The sequence below is a fragment of the Vicugna pacos genome, chromosome 29 (genome assembly GCF_048564905.1).
Source record: "Vicugna pacos chromosome 29, VicPac4, whole genome shotgun sequence".
NCBI lineage: Eukaryota > Metazoa > Chordata > Mammalia > Artiodactyla > Camelidae > Vicugna > Vicugna pacos.
The window spans coordinates 15,291,325-15,305,559 of record NC_133015.1 but is presented as its reverse complement, the minus strand read 5'-3'; the positions used below and the strand labels follow the sequence as shown (position 1 = coordinate 15,305,559).

Below are 14,235 nucleotides of genomic sequence, written 5' to 3'. Positions count from 1 at the left end.
CTTGTTAAAAAAAAAAAAAAAGGAAAAATAGCAAAGGGCTGGGATCTCCCTGTTTCGCTGGCATCAAATGGTCCAAGCTGAGGCTTCCTATTCCTGCCCTCCGGTCCCCACATCCCAGAGGTTCTCTGATCGCATCTGCTCACTCTCTCGCTCTCTGCTCACTGGGAAGGGCCAGCCTTGGGTGTTGTGGGGTAAGTTTCAAGAAAGCACACACTGGCGGTGAGGACACACATATAGCCAGCCGGCATTATCGCTCTGCAGGAAGGGAGAAAGGGGAACGTGAGCTCTCTGCAAAACCAGGATGGCAGCCGTCAGGATAAAACAAGTGAGTGCTGTAAATTCAACCCACGGATGTACCGAGTCAGGAGATGTCCTTGTCTGCTCAGGCTGCCATTGCAAAACGTCACAGACTGGCTGGCTGCAGCAACTGACCATTTCCTCAAAGTTCCGGAAACTAGAAGTCCAAGATCAAAGTGACCTCGGAGATGGCTTCCAGCGAGGGCTCTCTTCTGGCTTGCAGATGGCAGCTTTCTCACTGTCTTCACATGGCCTTTCCTCCATGCACCTTCCTCTTCTTTCAAGGACACCAGTTTTACTAGATCAGGGTTCCAGCCTTTGACTTCATTAAGCTTAGTTATTTCCATAAAGTCCCTATCTCCAAATACAGTCACACTGGAGGTTAGAGCTTCAATATGAATTTTGGGGGGACACAATTCAGTCTATAACAGGAAGTGAGCGTCTTTTTTTAAAAAAAATCATTATATTGTTAAATTATAGTCATTGAAACTTGTGCTCTGGGCAGGGCAGGGGATAGCTCAGTGGCAGAGTGCATGCCTAGCAGGCACACGGTCCTCAGTTCAATGCCCAATCTCTCTCTTTTAAAAAATAAACAAATAAATTAAAAACTTCAAACTACCTCCCCTCATTTAAAAAAATTGTGCTCTGTTTGTTCACTAGAAGAAAAGTATTCAATTTATGACAAAGATTCAATACATTAAAAAGAAAATCTGGGATGAAATTCTCCCCTCCTTCCACGTCTGCAGTGCTGCCCCGCAGTCTTGCACAGAACACACAGCCAGCACTCACTATGTGCCAGGAACCGTGTGAGGTCCTTGGGCTCATGGAAGAGGACAGAAGCAGTAACTTCCACAGGGAGCTCACGGTTCAGTGGGACAGCATCTGGGTCATAAACAACACAAGCATTTGCTTCCTGTCACTAAGATATTACTAGCTGGAGTTTATTTCATTTAAAAATATCCCATCCTCAACAATGTAATGGCTTTCTCTATGTAGTGAATTACGGAAGGTTCACTTTGCGAGATACTCAAGCAAATATTGATCTGACCATTAAAGGAAGACTATCAGGATAAACAATACTATAAATAGCAAAGTTGAAAATAAAGTCAACAAGGAAAATAGCTAAATTGAAACTGTCTTTAATTGAAGCCTTTGTATTCTTATATCTATTTTTATCAAGTATTAAAGATACAAGAATTCATCAATCAACAACCCATAGATGACCCATCTTCTGCAGGACACTGGGCGCTAAAAAATGTAAGCACTCTCAGAAACATTACAATTTAGAGAGACAAGGGAAGCAGGTGCACTGTCCAAAGGCACAGAGACTAACACTGTTTCAAATATAAGAAAAGCACAAGCCAGTGATTAACCGCCAAACAGAGCTACTGCAATTTACAAAAGCAAAACTGTGAACACTTTGGACAAAGATATATTCAAGGATGAGTAAAATTTAGATATAATGGGGACAGGAGAGCACATGAAGAAATATGGTAGGAAAATTCCATAAATAAGGTAATGAGTAGAATATTTGGGAAAGCCGGGACAGAGCCATTGGGGAGAGCCTTCAACATCACGCCAGAAGATTAGATTTTATCCTCAGTAACGGGGAACCCGAGGAGCCCCTGGAAGTGTTCTAGCGAAGGAATGATACAATCGAAGTATTATTTTAAGAACATCCATCTGGCATCACCATGTAAGGGTTGAAATAAGTCTGTAGACAAGAAAACCCCGATAGTCCAGGCGTGAAATGATAAGGATCTGAACTAGGCTGGGTGGGGGAGGGTCGTGTGAGAGGGATTTAGGAGAAAGAGAATTTACAAGACTTGGTAAGTTATAAGAAACCAAGAGATTCACTGGTCTTCACAACATGTGGGCAAGAGATGGAAAGAATCATTAACAAAATTAAAAAGTCAAGTTGGAAAGCTGGTTTCAGAGCAGGTAAAATCCAACAGAAATTGATCACAAAATGGTGAGGCCAAAACAGCAATCATAGGATTTAGTGTTGACACAGGCACATACTCTTTTGGAGAATAATCATAATAAATATGTCATTTTTACAATAGTATGAAAATATTTTTTAATAGAACTTTTTCTGATCACAAAGCAATTCAAGTTCAAAGAAAACACACTTGGTACCAAAACAAAAACAAAAACAAAAACAAAACAACAAAAATCGCTCAGAATCCTGTTACCCAGAGATGACGATTCTAACACTGCTTTCCTTTCAGTGTTTTTTTTCAATGTTAATAACAAGAGACAAAGGAAGGAGACAGAAAGGAAAACATAGCTAAGATTTATTGACTGCCTAGTACATTCCAAGCATTAGTCCAAGCTCTTGACACACATATAGGAACTTATTCTTCACAACAGCCCTAAGGAATAAGTACTATTGTTATCCTTTTTTTGCAGATGGAGAAACTGGAACCCAGAGAGTATGAGAAAACTGCCCAAAGTAACACAGAATTGGACTCTAAACCCAGGTAACCCAGCCCGACCTACCACGTATATTGCCTCTTGCACTATGTGATTTTATAATGTATATCAGTTTGGATACAGAATAACAGAACCTACGCTCATTCATTCATTCTTTAACCAAGCCTGTAAACTCTGCTGTTCATAGGAGCAGCAGAATTCCTTAGGCAAACTCCATTAAAGGAGGGGCTGCCAACTGGAAACCTCTCCTACAATAATGATTTTCCCAATAGCTGGTCTTCCTGTAGTCTCTTGAGATTTCCCCAGTTCACTGAATCCAGTAGTCAGGATTGGCTACGTAATGTCACTGTAACAAGCATCCCAGAACATCTTAGGGCTTATAACCACAAAAGCTGATTCCTTGCACACAATTCATGATCCATCAAGGGTCATCAGAGAGATCTGCTCCGTGACTTCTGGCTCCAGAACCCAAGTTGATGGCACCAAAATGTTGCCACTCTGGTGACAGAGGAAAAGAAGGTTCCTCAGGATCTTGCCGTGGCACTTAAATACTCTGGCCTGGAAGTAGCACCCGTCACTGCACATGACTCATTAGCCAGAACTCGTCAAATGGCCCCACCCAACCACAAGGGGACCAGGAAGTACACTCTGCCCAGAGGCCCAGAATGGGGAGGAACACCTCTGACTTCACATTACCTGCATGCAGTTCACATCCTGAGTCCCTGGAACCCTCCGGTTCAAGCCACACCTTGACAAAGACTCTATTGCTAATATCCTTTTAAGGCAAAAATGGTCAATATAGATTGAATTAGCTGTAAAGGAACCTTTACAACACCAGCTTAAGTTAACAAAGTCATTAAAGAGTATCCAGGCCCCTTCTATGAATGTAAAAAACAAAGCCCAGAGACACCAGTCCAAAGTCACTCCAACAAGTAACAGACTAAACTTCAAGAGTTTATTCTTTTTATGATTCCCTCAATAATCCTTCACAAAGCATGTAAGGAAAAGGTACGTTCCACCTGTTGAGAGATGTACCATTTGTACTGGAACCAACCACAAACTTCATTAAAATTGAAATCTATGTTAAAATATTTTTCAGGAAAGTACATTATCATAAACCTTAGTCTTGATAAGTTTCTTATTTTCCTTACCAACATTTTATGATTCAGTGTTTTAAATTCTCTGACAGATTTTATTTTAACTTCTAGTCCGGGAAGTGTATTCATTGGCAAGCAAAAAAGAATCTACATGGCGGTATTTGATGAATAGATCTTTATATGTCTTGCAGTATCTTTCCTTTGCTTTTACTTAGCTGACACAAACTCAGTAGTCAAACAAACAAAAAAAAGATGAAAGCAGGACTCACTCCCCCACAGTGGCTCCAGGGTCATGGGAAAGTAGACAATGTAGTCCCTTCATTTAGTGCAGAAAACTGACACCCACAGAGCTCAAGCCACGTGCCTAGGTCCCCCACTAACACCGAGTTAGAGCAAAGTCTCATCTCCAGGCTTCCAGGTCCAAACTCAGTGTTCTTTCCAGCACCCCATGTTCCCCCAAGCTTCCTTGTTTTGGACAAGTCATTCCATTTCTCTGGTCTTCAGTTTCTTTCACGGCAATGAGGGAGAAAGACTCACTAGGTGAAGATTTTCCAAATGGGTTTCAAGAAGACCAGCCTCTGAGATGACTGTGGAATTAAAATTTCTTTGGTCACACAAGTTTGAGAAAGACTAGATGCCTTAGTCCTCTCCTGGACGGCGACAGAGTAAAGGCTATAAGGAATTCTGCAGCCAAGAAAAAGACGGAATGTTGCTGATGCCAGGGCTTCCCCAATGCATTTAGTAACAGGAATGTTTTTGTGTGTTACTGTCCTCAGCGTCCTGACTCCCTCTGATCACTCTCCCTCCTCTGTTCCGTCTTCTCCAGTAACATGAGCCCCAAACACTGCAACCCCTTCCAGTCTCAGGCCTTCAGACCTGCCGCACCCTCTGCCTGGTGGGCTCATCTCCCCAGGAGATCTTCCCTGGTCACCGCGCTCCCACGCTGTCCTGCCTGGCCTTCTTCATCTTCACGCCTCCTATCCCTGCCTAGAGTTACAGGGTGCACTGCCAGCCCCCTGCCCTGGAATAGAGACTTCCGGAGAGCAGGAGTTGGTTTTGTGAATCACTGTAAACCCAGCACCTAAAACACTGTCTGCAAAGAGGAGAGATGCAGTAAATATTTCTTGAATGGATAAACCAATGAGCCAACTAGTGAAGCCGGGGCAAACAGTGTTGTGTAGAACAAGGGGAATTGTTGCCAGACCAGGCACTGGCATCACCTGGACACTTAACAGAAATTCTCAGCCTCCACCCCGGACCCACTGAACTAGACCCACTGGGTGCAGCGGGTGGGGGTGGGGTGGGGGTGGACAGCAATCTGGGTTTGAACAAACCTTCCAGATGACTCTGATGCCCACTCAAGTTTCAGAACCACTGGTCTAGAACATCTTTAAAATCAACCCCTGAAATTCTGGAATTCTATGATTTGTGAGCAATTCTCTTAAGGTCCTTTGAGCATTTTACAGGGGAATAAACTAATTTCTCATGTTTCCTGAGAGCCTTAGAATTATCATATGTGGTAACACACTGGCTTTTCTCTCCAGTAGAAATAAAGCCCTAATTAACACACAATGTCCCACTGAAAATTAATCAGTTTAACAGCTACCCCAATGCACTTGAGGGTCATTTTACCATCTGTTATAACACAAAAACCAGTTGCCCTGGAACAATTAAAGCTCTCTCTAACAAAGGTTGAGATCTTCCCCCAAAAGAAGAAATAATTCACACGCACACAACACATACACACACAGAGAAAGACGTTCTTATTATGAATCAGTCCCTTGATTACATTCCCAATGATAATGCAGGAAATCCAATTAGCTTTAATACTGAAAAACACTCCAGAGAATAATTTACATGCTCTCATTTCTATCTGTTGCCCCTTTTCGTTAACTGAAAATGGACAGCAGGGTAATTTTTGATAAAAGTTCTACTAGATGTAAAATCAAGCAAGCATTACTGAGAGCAAAAAGCCAGGGGTGTAAACCTCATTTACAAGTCACAGCGCTCTCTGGGCCTCCAGTCTGGCCCAAACATGCTAACGTGCTCACCCAGAAGCTCTCTTCCTGCCAGACTGATAGACTTGAAAGCTCCTCACCATGCTTTTCACACTGCCCCACCTGCTCTGTGTGCATCAGACCCCCTCAGCCTCTCTGGCCCGGCCCCATCCTGCCCTTCACTCAAGGTGGACCCCTCTGCAGACCATGTCTGCAAATCCAGGCCAAAAGTCTGGCCGCACTGGATTACGCCATTCTCATCAGATGTGAGTGTGTTTCATCTCCTCTTATGATTAGTATCAATGAAAGAAGAGGCCCAGGACATACACATTTCTGCGCTCTCCCTCACCTGTTCTCCTCCTGAACCTGCCATCTGGCATCTTTGGTTCATCTCTTGGTTTCAGCTTTAGCTAAAAGACCGTCGATCTCTACAGCTCTCAAGGGATTCCAGCAGCCAAGTGAGTCCCACCTCCCCGCCTCACCTCCCTGCGGGGAAGAGAGGGAGAAATCTGAGCAGGTAGCCAGGAAGGAGTCCTGACCGGCAGGAACTGTGACTACAGGATGAGGGGGTGGTTATGAGATAGCGCCTTCCTTGTGAAGGAGGGCAGAGACCAGGGTAGACAATACGTCTGGCCTGGTATATGAGACATTGTCCCTGTCCAAGACTTTAGAATCCCCAGGAGAAGATGTAAGATAAAGCCAGGCCTGAAAGCAAGACATTTTTGTTAGGATCTAAAATCTGAATCTTAAAAATCAGACTTTCGGCTTCCTGTATTTTGTGTTTATTTTCCTGTGGATCTCAGGATTTGTGGAGCCTTTTACAAGTTTCAGCTTATTTCAGTATGCCCAGAAAAAAAAAAACAAAAACAAAGGAAGGGGGTTGTCTGTTCCATAGTTATTACCACATTAAACAGGCGGCTACCCACCCCATCCCTCCACCTCGGGATGAGTGCGGAAATGATGCAGAAGCAGAAGTGAGACATCCTCAGGGAAGATGGACAGGCATGTCGGAGCCCCCTGGTGAGTCACTCACCCCACCTGCAGGGCCTCCTGCCAGAGAAACCTTGAAGCTTCTGAGTTCTCAAGGCAGCAATCACTGCGCACAAAAGGTGACTTGAGTTTACACCCCGAGACCACGAAGCATCACTGCTCAGGACATGCTGGGTTCCAGAAGCCACACCCTATGAGCCACTAAAATTCACTGGACTGCAAGCAATCAACCTGTTAAAAATATAGCTTGGCACACAGGAGGGTTTCTAAAATAAACAAATTTTGGAAAAAGCCTCTCATGGGTAAATCCCAGCGGGTACTGTATGTTCCCAAACAAACTGCTACCCACCTTTCCTGAACATCCCCAAAGGGAATGAGAAAAGAAGAAGAGACTCCAGGTTCCTTTTCTACAAGACTCAAATTGAGCTTTGCTAGACCTGAGGATCCCAACATAAGAGCTAGTTCCATATTTAAAACCACTCAAGTCAATAAAAAATAACAAAAAATTAAAATTAAAATAAATACACAAAATAACACAAAATAAAAATTAAAAATAAACAAATAAAATAAAAATTAAAACACAAAAATAAAAAAATAAAATTTTAAAAAAAGAAAAATACCATATGAGATCACTCACATGTGGAATCTAAAAAAGAAAAAACAACAACATAAATACAAAACAGAAACAGACTCATAGACATAGGATACAAACTTGTGGTTGCCAAGGGGGCTGGGGGTGGGAAGGGACAGACTGGGATTTCAAAATGTAGAATAAACAAGATTATACTGTATAGCACAGGGAAATACATACAAGATCTTATGGTAGCTCACAGCGAAAAAAACATGTGGTCCATCTTTATACATTGATCAGAAGCTAATTTACAGCCAGAACATTAGGTCTAGAATTCATTACACACATTCCTGTTCACCTAAATTTCCCTGCCCGCCTTTCTTAAAACAAAACAAAACAAAACAAAAAAACAAAAAAAAAACTTTACTTCTATGTCCTTCATAAGAACTCAAAGCCAAAAAATAGGAAAACATCTGATAAGACCAAAAATCTATTATTATTATTATTATTATTATTATTATTATTATTATTATTATTATTAATTTATTATAGTTAAGAATTCTCACATGCTAGAAAGTCAGAAACTGTACAATTCAACTTCAGGCACTTGCAAATTATGTCATTTCATCCTGCTGAAAACATTAATTACATGAATATGCTCTTTACTTCTAAGCAAGAGTAACCTGCACCTGCTTTTCCCAGTTATATTAGGTAACAGGGATTACCATTTTGCAGGGTGACAGTTTCACAAGCCATCGTAACTTCCAGGAGGGGAAGAAGAATCTGAATTTACCATCAGGTAATACACAGCTGCCAGAAAAAGGAGCAAAAGGAATGTCTGACTCCCAGGGACAGCTGTCACATGGCGACATCACTCAAGCCACCAGCGTGGGGAAGAAATGCCCAGGACACTTGCTTCCGACAGCTCAAGAAAAGCAGAAGAGGCTACAACTCCTCTCCAGACCCGAGTCCTAAGCTCAGGAACAACACCATACCAAGCCAGGCTGAACAAGGAACAGAACTAAAGAACTTGAGGCCACAGCATCTAAGAAACCACTAACCTTGCCTCCTCATCTCCTCTAAATATAATAAAATCAAGAAACTCAGCAAAGTCGCACCAGAAGTTGATAAACTTTTCCCTCCCCTTCTCTCTCCTTATGTCAACAGTTAGAGTTCAGGCTTTGGACGATGACCTTGAGTGCTGGTTTTGTCACTTTTTAGATGACCTTGAGCACATTTATTTAATCCTGCTTTTTTTTTTAACTTTTTTTATTGCGTTATAGTCATTTTACAATGTATTTAACCCTGTTTTTCTCATCTATAAGACGTGAAAAATAAAAGTAGCTGCTGATTTTTGACAAGAAAATCAACCAAGACTAGACAATGGGAAAAGGAAAGCCTCGTCTGAAAATGGTTTTGGAAACTGGATCTCCACATGCAAAGGAGTGAAGTTGGACCCTTACCTTACACCGTATGCAAAAATTAGCCCAAACTGGATTAAAGATCTAAATGTAAGGCCTAGAACTATTGAACCCCTAGATGAAAACATGGGGGGAAAGCTTCAAGACATTGAATTTGGCAATGATTTCTTCAATATGACACCAAAAGCACAGGCAACAAAATAAAAAATAGACAAACGAGACTGCACCAACCTAAAAACTTCTGCACATTTCAAAGAAACAATTAAGAGTGAGAAGGCAACCTATTAAAAGTGAGAAGGCAGCCTACAGAATGGGAGAAAATAAATGCAAACCATACACTTGATAAGGGTTTGATATCCAGAATATATGAAGAGCTCCTACAGGTCGACAATAACAAAAGATAATCTGATTAAAAATGGCAAAGGACTTAAACCATTAACCATTTTTAAGTGTACAGTTTAACAATGTCAAGTATATTCACATTGTTGTGAAACAGATCTCCAAAACTTTTCATCATACAAAACCATAACTCTATACCCATTAAATACTAACTCCCCAGCCCTCCTCCCCTCAGTCCCTGGCAACCACCATTCTACTTTCTGTTTCTATGAATTTGACTATTTTGGATTCTTCATATGAGTGCAATTTTACAATATTTGTCTTTTTGTGACTGTCTTTTGTGACTTCACTTAACGCAATGGCCTCAAGGGTCACCCATGTTGTAATGAATATCTCAGAATTTCCTTCCTTTTCAAGGCTGAGTAATATTCCAGCATATATACCTACAATCTTGTATGCATTCAACCATCAATGGACACTTGGACTGCTCCCACTTCTTGGCTGTCATAAATAATGCTGCTATGACTATGGCTGCACCAACATCTCTTTGAGACCCTGCTTTCCCTTCCTGTGAGTCTAAACCCAGATGTGGGGTTGCTGAATCATATGATAATTCTATTTTTCATTTATTGAAGAAATGCCACACCGTTTTCCATAGTGCAGATTCTTTCATCTTTTGGAGTCGGGGTTTCCTCACCCGTCAAATGATCATGTTTACAAACGGGGCTGAATGAGTCGGTCTCGAGGACACATGCTCGCTTGACTGTGACTGCTGGAGAGATCTCAGCCAACCAGTCCAGCCTTTTCTATCTGACCACTTTTTGCCAAGGAAAAACTTCTGACCCCCTCAGTCTCCAAAACCATTTCCAATATGCCCAGATCTTACGTCTGTCTGCCACCAAACTCCCAATTCACTGTTAAAATTTCTAGATTGTTTAAAAAGCAGAGCCAAGCGTGTGGGTGTATTTGCTTCCCCCACCAAAGGGTTTATAAGGTGAGCTCACCTGGGGTTACAGAGCTCACAGACTTACCTCTGACACGCAGAGTTCCACCACCAGAGAGAAACTTGCCAGCACAGAGCCTGCAGGGTGGTGACAGGAAAAAGAAAGTGGTGCCTCCCTTGGTTAATAGTAAAATGAACACCTTTTGTCCAAAGCCACTCTCTCAGTAAACTCAGGGTAGTGATCACAATGTCACACAACTGTGGAATTCAAAAAAGGAGCCATGGCTTACGAAACACCCAGAACTGACATCCTTCTTTCAAAAAAGCAATGAGAGATGGTGGGGCTCTTCCTGATAAAGTAGAAGTTCAATTAGCAGCAGTGGCCCCAACCCCAAGCCCAGACTTTCCACCTGTGAAAAGGGCCAAAAATCTGTGGTCTTTAGCCCCTTGCTGCTCAAAATGTGGTCCTTTGGACTTGCAGCACTGGCTTCGCCTGGGAGGTTATTAGACATGCAGGGTCCCAGCCCAGCTCAGACTTCCAGAAGCAAGATCTGCATTCTGAAAAAATACCCTGGTGATTCACAAACACACACATACACCCCTTAGAGTTTCAGAAGGACTGCTATGAACCACGTAGATAACTAAACTGATAGCGATGTGAAAGATGTATCAGAAATACTACGAAAAAGGCTGTTCTCTGCTATTTGCAGGCGGGCTGAATAGATCAATGCGCACTCAACTGCCTTTTTCACAATGAGACAGGAAATCCTTTGCTTTTCAGTTAGTATCTGAAGTTTTTGGTTTGTCAGCCTCTTTGACTACTTTGTCTTAGAGGCCAAAGGTATTCATATATAAACATATAAATTCAAGAATTGTAAGGGTACAGAAGATGCACACATCCTGACACAGAGGAACTGTCCCAGGTATACATGAAACTCATCAACATCCCAGCATGCGGCTGCCACAGGCCACCGGCGCCCAGCTGTCCTCACTCTCTGCACTGATCCAGCCCAGCCACTCCTCCACGTGTCTGGGATCATTGCCTCAAATCCCTCCACCATCGCCCTCCCTCCTATTAGTATCCAGGGGAGATTTTAGTTTTATTTATTCATGATTTGTACAGAGCCTACTTCCCAAAGGAATTGTATGTGGCTTAGAAAGATGAACACATTTGTAAACAAGATGAGCAAAAGGAAAGCAGACTAAATACCCAGTTAGAAGGCTTAGAAGAGAATGTATGTTCCACACCATCTTTCTTTTCTTGGCTCACCCCCTACCCCCATCACTGCTCTTCCCTGGGAAGGCAGAAGGGGGTTAACGTGACGGATGAATCTGAAAATGAACTGGGGTGCTCAGTTCCTCTCCTGCACACAAGGAGGGAAATTCTGCTCCTTCTTGGCACAAGTCTGATCCACACACACCCTGGCCCCAGGCCACAGAGGGAGACCCAGGGCTGCCAATGTTGAGATCCAGCATTGCTGGTGGCTGCATGGGTAAATCTATTTAATGCTGGGATTATGGGAAAGTCCATTTGCACAAAGATACGAGCTGTATTTTCAACCTCACCTCTATCAGTTTTAGAAAGTGGTATTTTGGCTCCCATGTGTTTATTCCTCTGACATATTTTTCACTTAGCTCAGAACTCAAGTGAGGGGAAAGGGTGCTATTTATTAAGCCCTTTCAAAATCCCAACAAAAAGATCCAGGCAGTTCACACTACAAGCCAGGGCAGGACAGAGAGGAAGCTGGCACCACAGAGGCTGGACCAGCCCTTGACCACCTACCCTGGCCGGCTTGCTGCTCAGGATAACTAACCCCGAACTTGTCAGAGCCACAGATACACATGGTTATATGGTCCTAGGGAACTCGGAGTTGAAAGACACGTAAATGTATCTTTCTTTGGTTTTATTACTATAAATAAAACCTTATATATACAGATACAGATTGCTCTATATAACATTGCAAAAAACCAATCAAGATTTTTCTAGGCAGTTTTTAAGCGAACTCTTTTCTTAAGATTCGCATATACTAACTAATATATATAAAATAGATAAACAAGTTTATACTGTAGAGCACAGGGAACTATATTCAATATCTTATAGTAACTTATGGTGAAAAAGAATATAAAAATGAATATATGTGTGTTCATGTATGACAGCAGCATTATGCTGTACACCAGAAATTGACACATTGTAAACTGACTATACTTCAATAAAAATACAGATACAAAAAAAGGAACTTCTTTTCTTTTTTCTAATTACATATAAAATATGTATGATGGGGAGGATATAGCTTAGTGGTAGAGTGCATACCTATCATGCATGAGGTCCTGGGTTCAATTCCCAGTACCTCCATTAAATAAACAAACAAACCTAATTACCTCCTCCTATTAAAACATAAACACTAAAAAAAATTTTTTTAAAGGTATGTTTAAGTATTTTCATACTCAGAGCAATATATGCCAGATAGATGGATAGATTGCTGGATAGAGACAGAAATAGTCACATATGTGTGTATACATATATACACAATGTTTATACTATTATAAAATCTTGATGAAACAGAACTTAACTTACTTCAAGCTCATTCTACTTTTAAAAGGCTGAAGAAATGTTAAAGAAGAAGAAGTTGTCATCAAGAAACGATTTTAAAAGAATAGTGATTACTTCCTGGCTTTCTTTTTTTTAATTCCGGATTCAGGACCAGTTCTTGCTCACCAACATCCTGCACAGTCTATGTGGACAAAGGAAGACCCGCAATGGTGAAGCTGGGACACAAACCTCAGAAGAACTTATGTTACATTACACTAGGTGCAAATGTACATTATGTAAATGTTTCTCCATTAAAGAAAGGTGTTCATCAAAGGTTGACAGGTAGAAAGTTCTGGTAGTAAAATCTTGAGGTCTCAGAAAATTCAGTTAATCAGAATATAACATTGCTGCAACACTGATCAAGATTTCCCTGTACAAAGAAAAGGGAACCCAGGGGAGACGCAGGGGGAAAAAAAAAAAAAAGAAGAAGAAAAGGGAACCCTTGTACACTGTTGGCGAGAATGTAAATTGGTGCACTATGAACAGTGTGGAGGTTTCTCAAAAAACTAAAACTGGAGCTACCATATGACCTAGCAGTCCCACTCCACTATAAACCTGAAAGAAACAAAAACACTAATTTAAAAAGATACATGCACCTCAATGTTCATAGCAGCACTATTTACAATAGCCAAGATATGGAAGCAACCTAAGTGTCCATCAATATAGGAATGGAGAAAGAAGATGTGGTGTGTATATATATGTCTATGTACCCAGTGGAATACTACTCAGCCATGAAAAAGGAATGAATTTTGCCTTTTGCAACAACGTTGGTGGATCTGGAGGGTATTATGCTAAATGAAATAAGTCAGACAGAGAAAGATAAATACTGTAGGAAATCACTTAAATGTGGAATCTAAAATATACAACAAACTAGTGGATATAACAAAAAAAGATCACAGATACAGAGAAAAAAATAAATTGTTACCAGTAGGGAGAGGGGAGGGGGAGGCGCAATATAAGGGTAAGGAATAAAAAAGGTACAAACTACTATGCACAAAGTAAGCTACAAGAATATATTATACAACACAGGGAATAAAGTCAATATTCCAGAACAACAACAACAACAACAACAAAAAAAAAAAAACCATGGACAACTAAATATTCAAAATATATTTTAAAAAAAAAGATTTTCCTTATAATGTCTAAGGAGTGTTTCCTATACAATGTTTTACTTTCTTACATAATGCTCCTTTTCTTCTCCCCAATTATTAAAACATATGTTTAAAGGTTTTCATACTCAGATGGAGTAAAATATCTCCTGCTCCTCACTCTGTCTGCTCTCTGGGATGAGTCTGAATTTGGCTTTAACAGAGCAAAGCACTGCCTCTCACAGTTGGCCCAGTGTTTGCACACACATAATCCCGTTTGGTCCTCAAAACATTACAATGATGGGAACAAATGTAATAATGCCCATGTGGAAACAGAGGCTGGGAAAAGTCAAGGGATTCATCAAAAGTCTCATGCCCAGTCACTGGGAAAGTTAGACTAAAACAGAGATCCGCTGCGTCGAGAGCTGGTGCTCTTTCTAAGATGCCATGTCGATGCCAACCCTTC

The 14,235-nt window shown here is 41.3% G+C and overlaps 1 protein-coding gene and 1 non-coding gene across 3 annotated transcripts in view; one reads left to right on the top strand and one right to left on the bottom strand.

The window, feature by feature from the left end:
• SLCO5A1 (solute carrier organic anion transporter family member 5A1) overlaps window positions 1–14,235 on the bottom strand; it is a 95,372-nt gene that overhangs the window by 74,640 nt on the left and 6,497 nt on the right. The window lies entirely within an intron of this gene.
• Window positions 12,372–12,444, top strand: TRNAD-AUC (transfer RNA aspartic acid (anticodon AUC)). Its single transcript has one exon. It is a non-coding gene; the product is annotated as a tRNA-Asp (tRNA).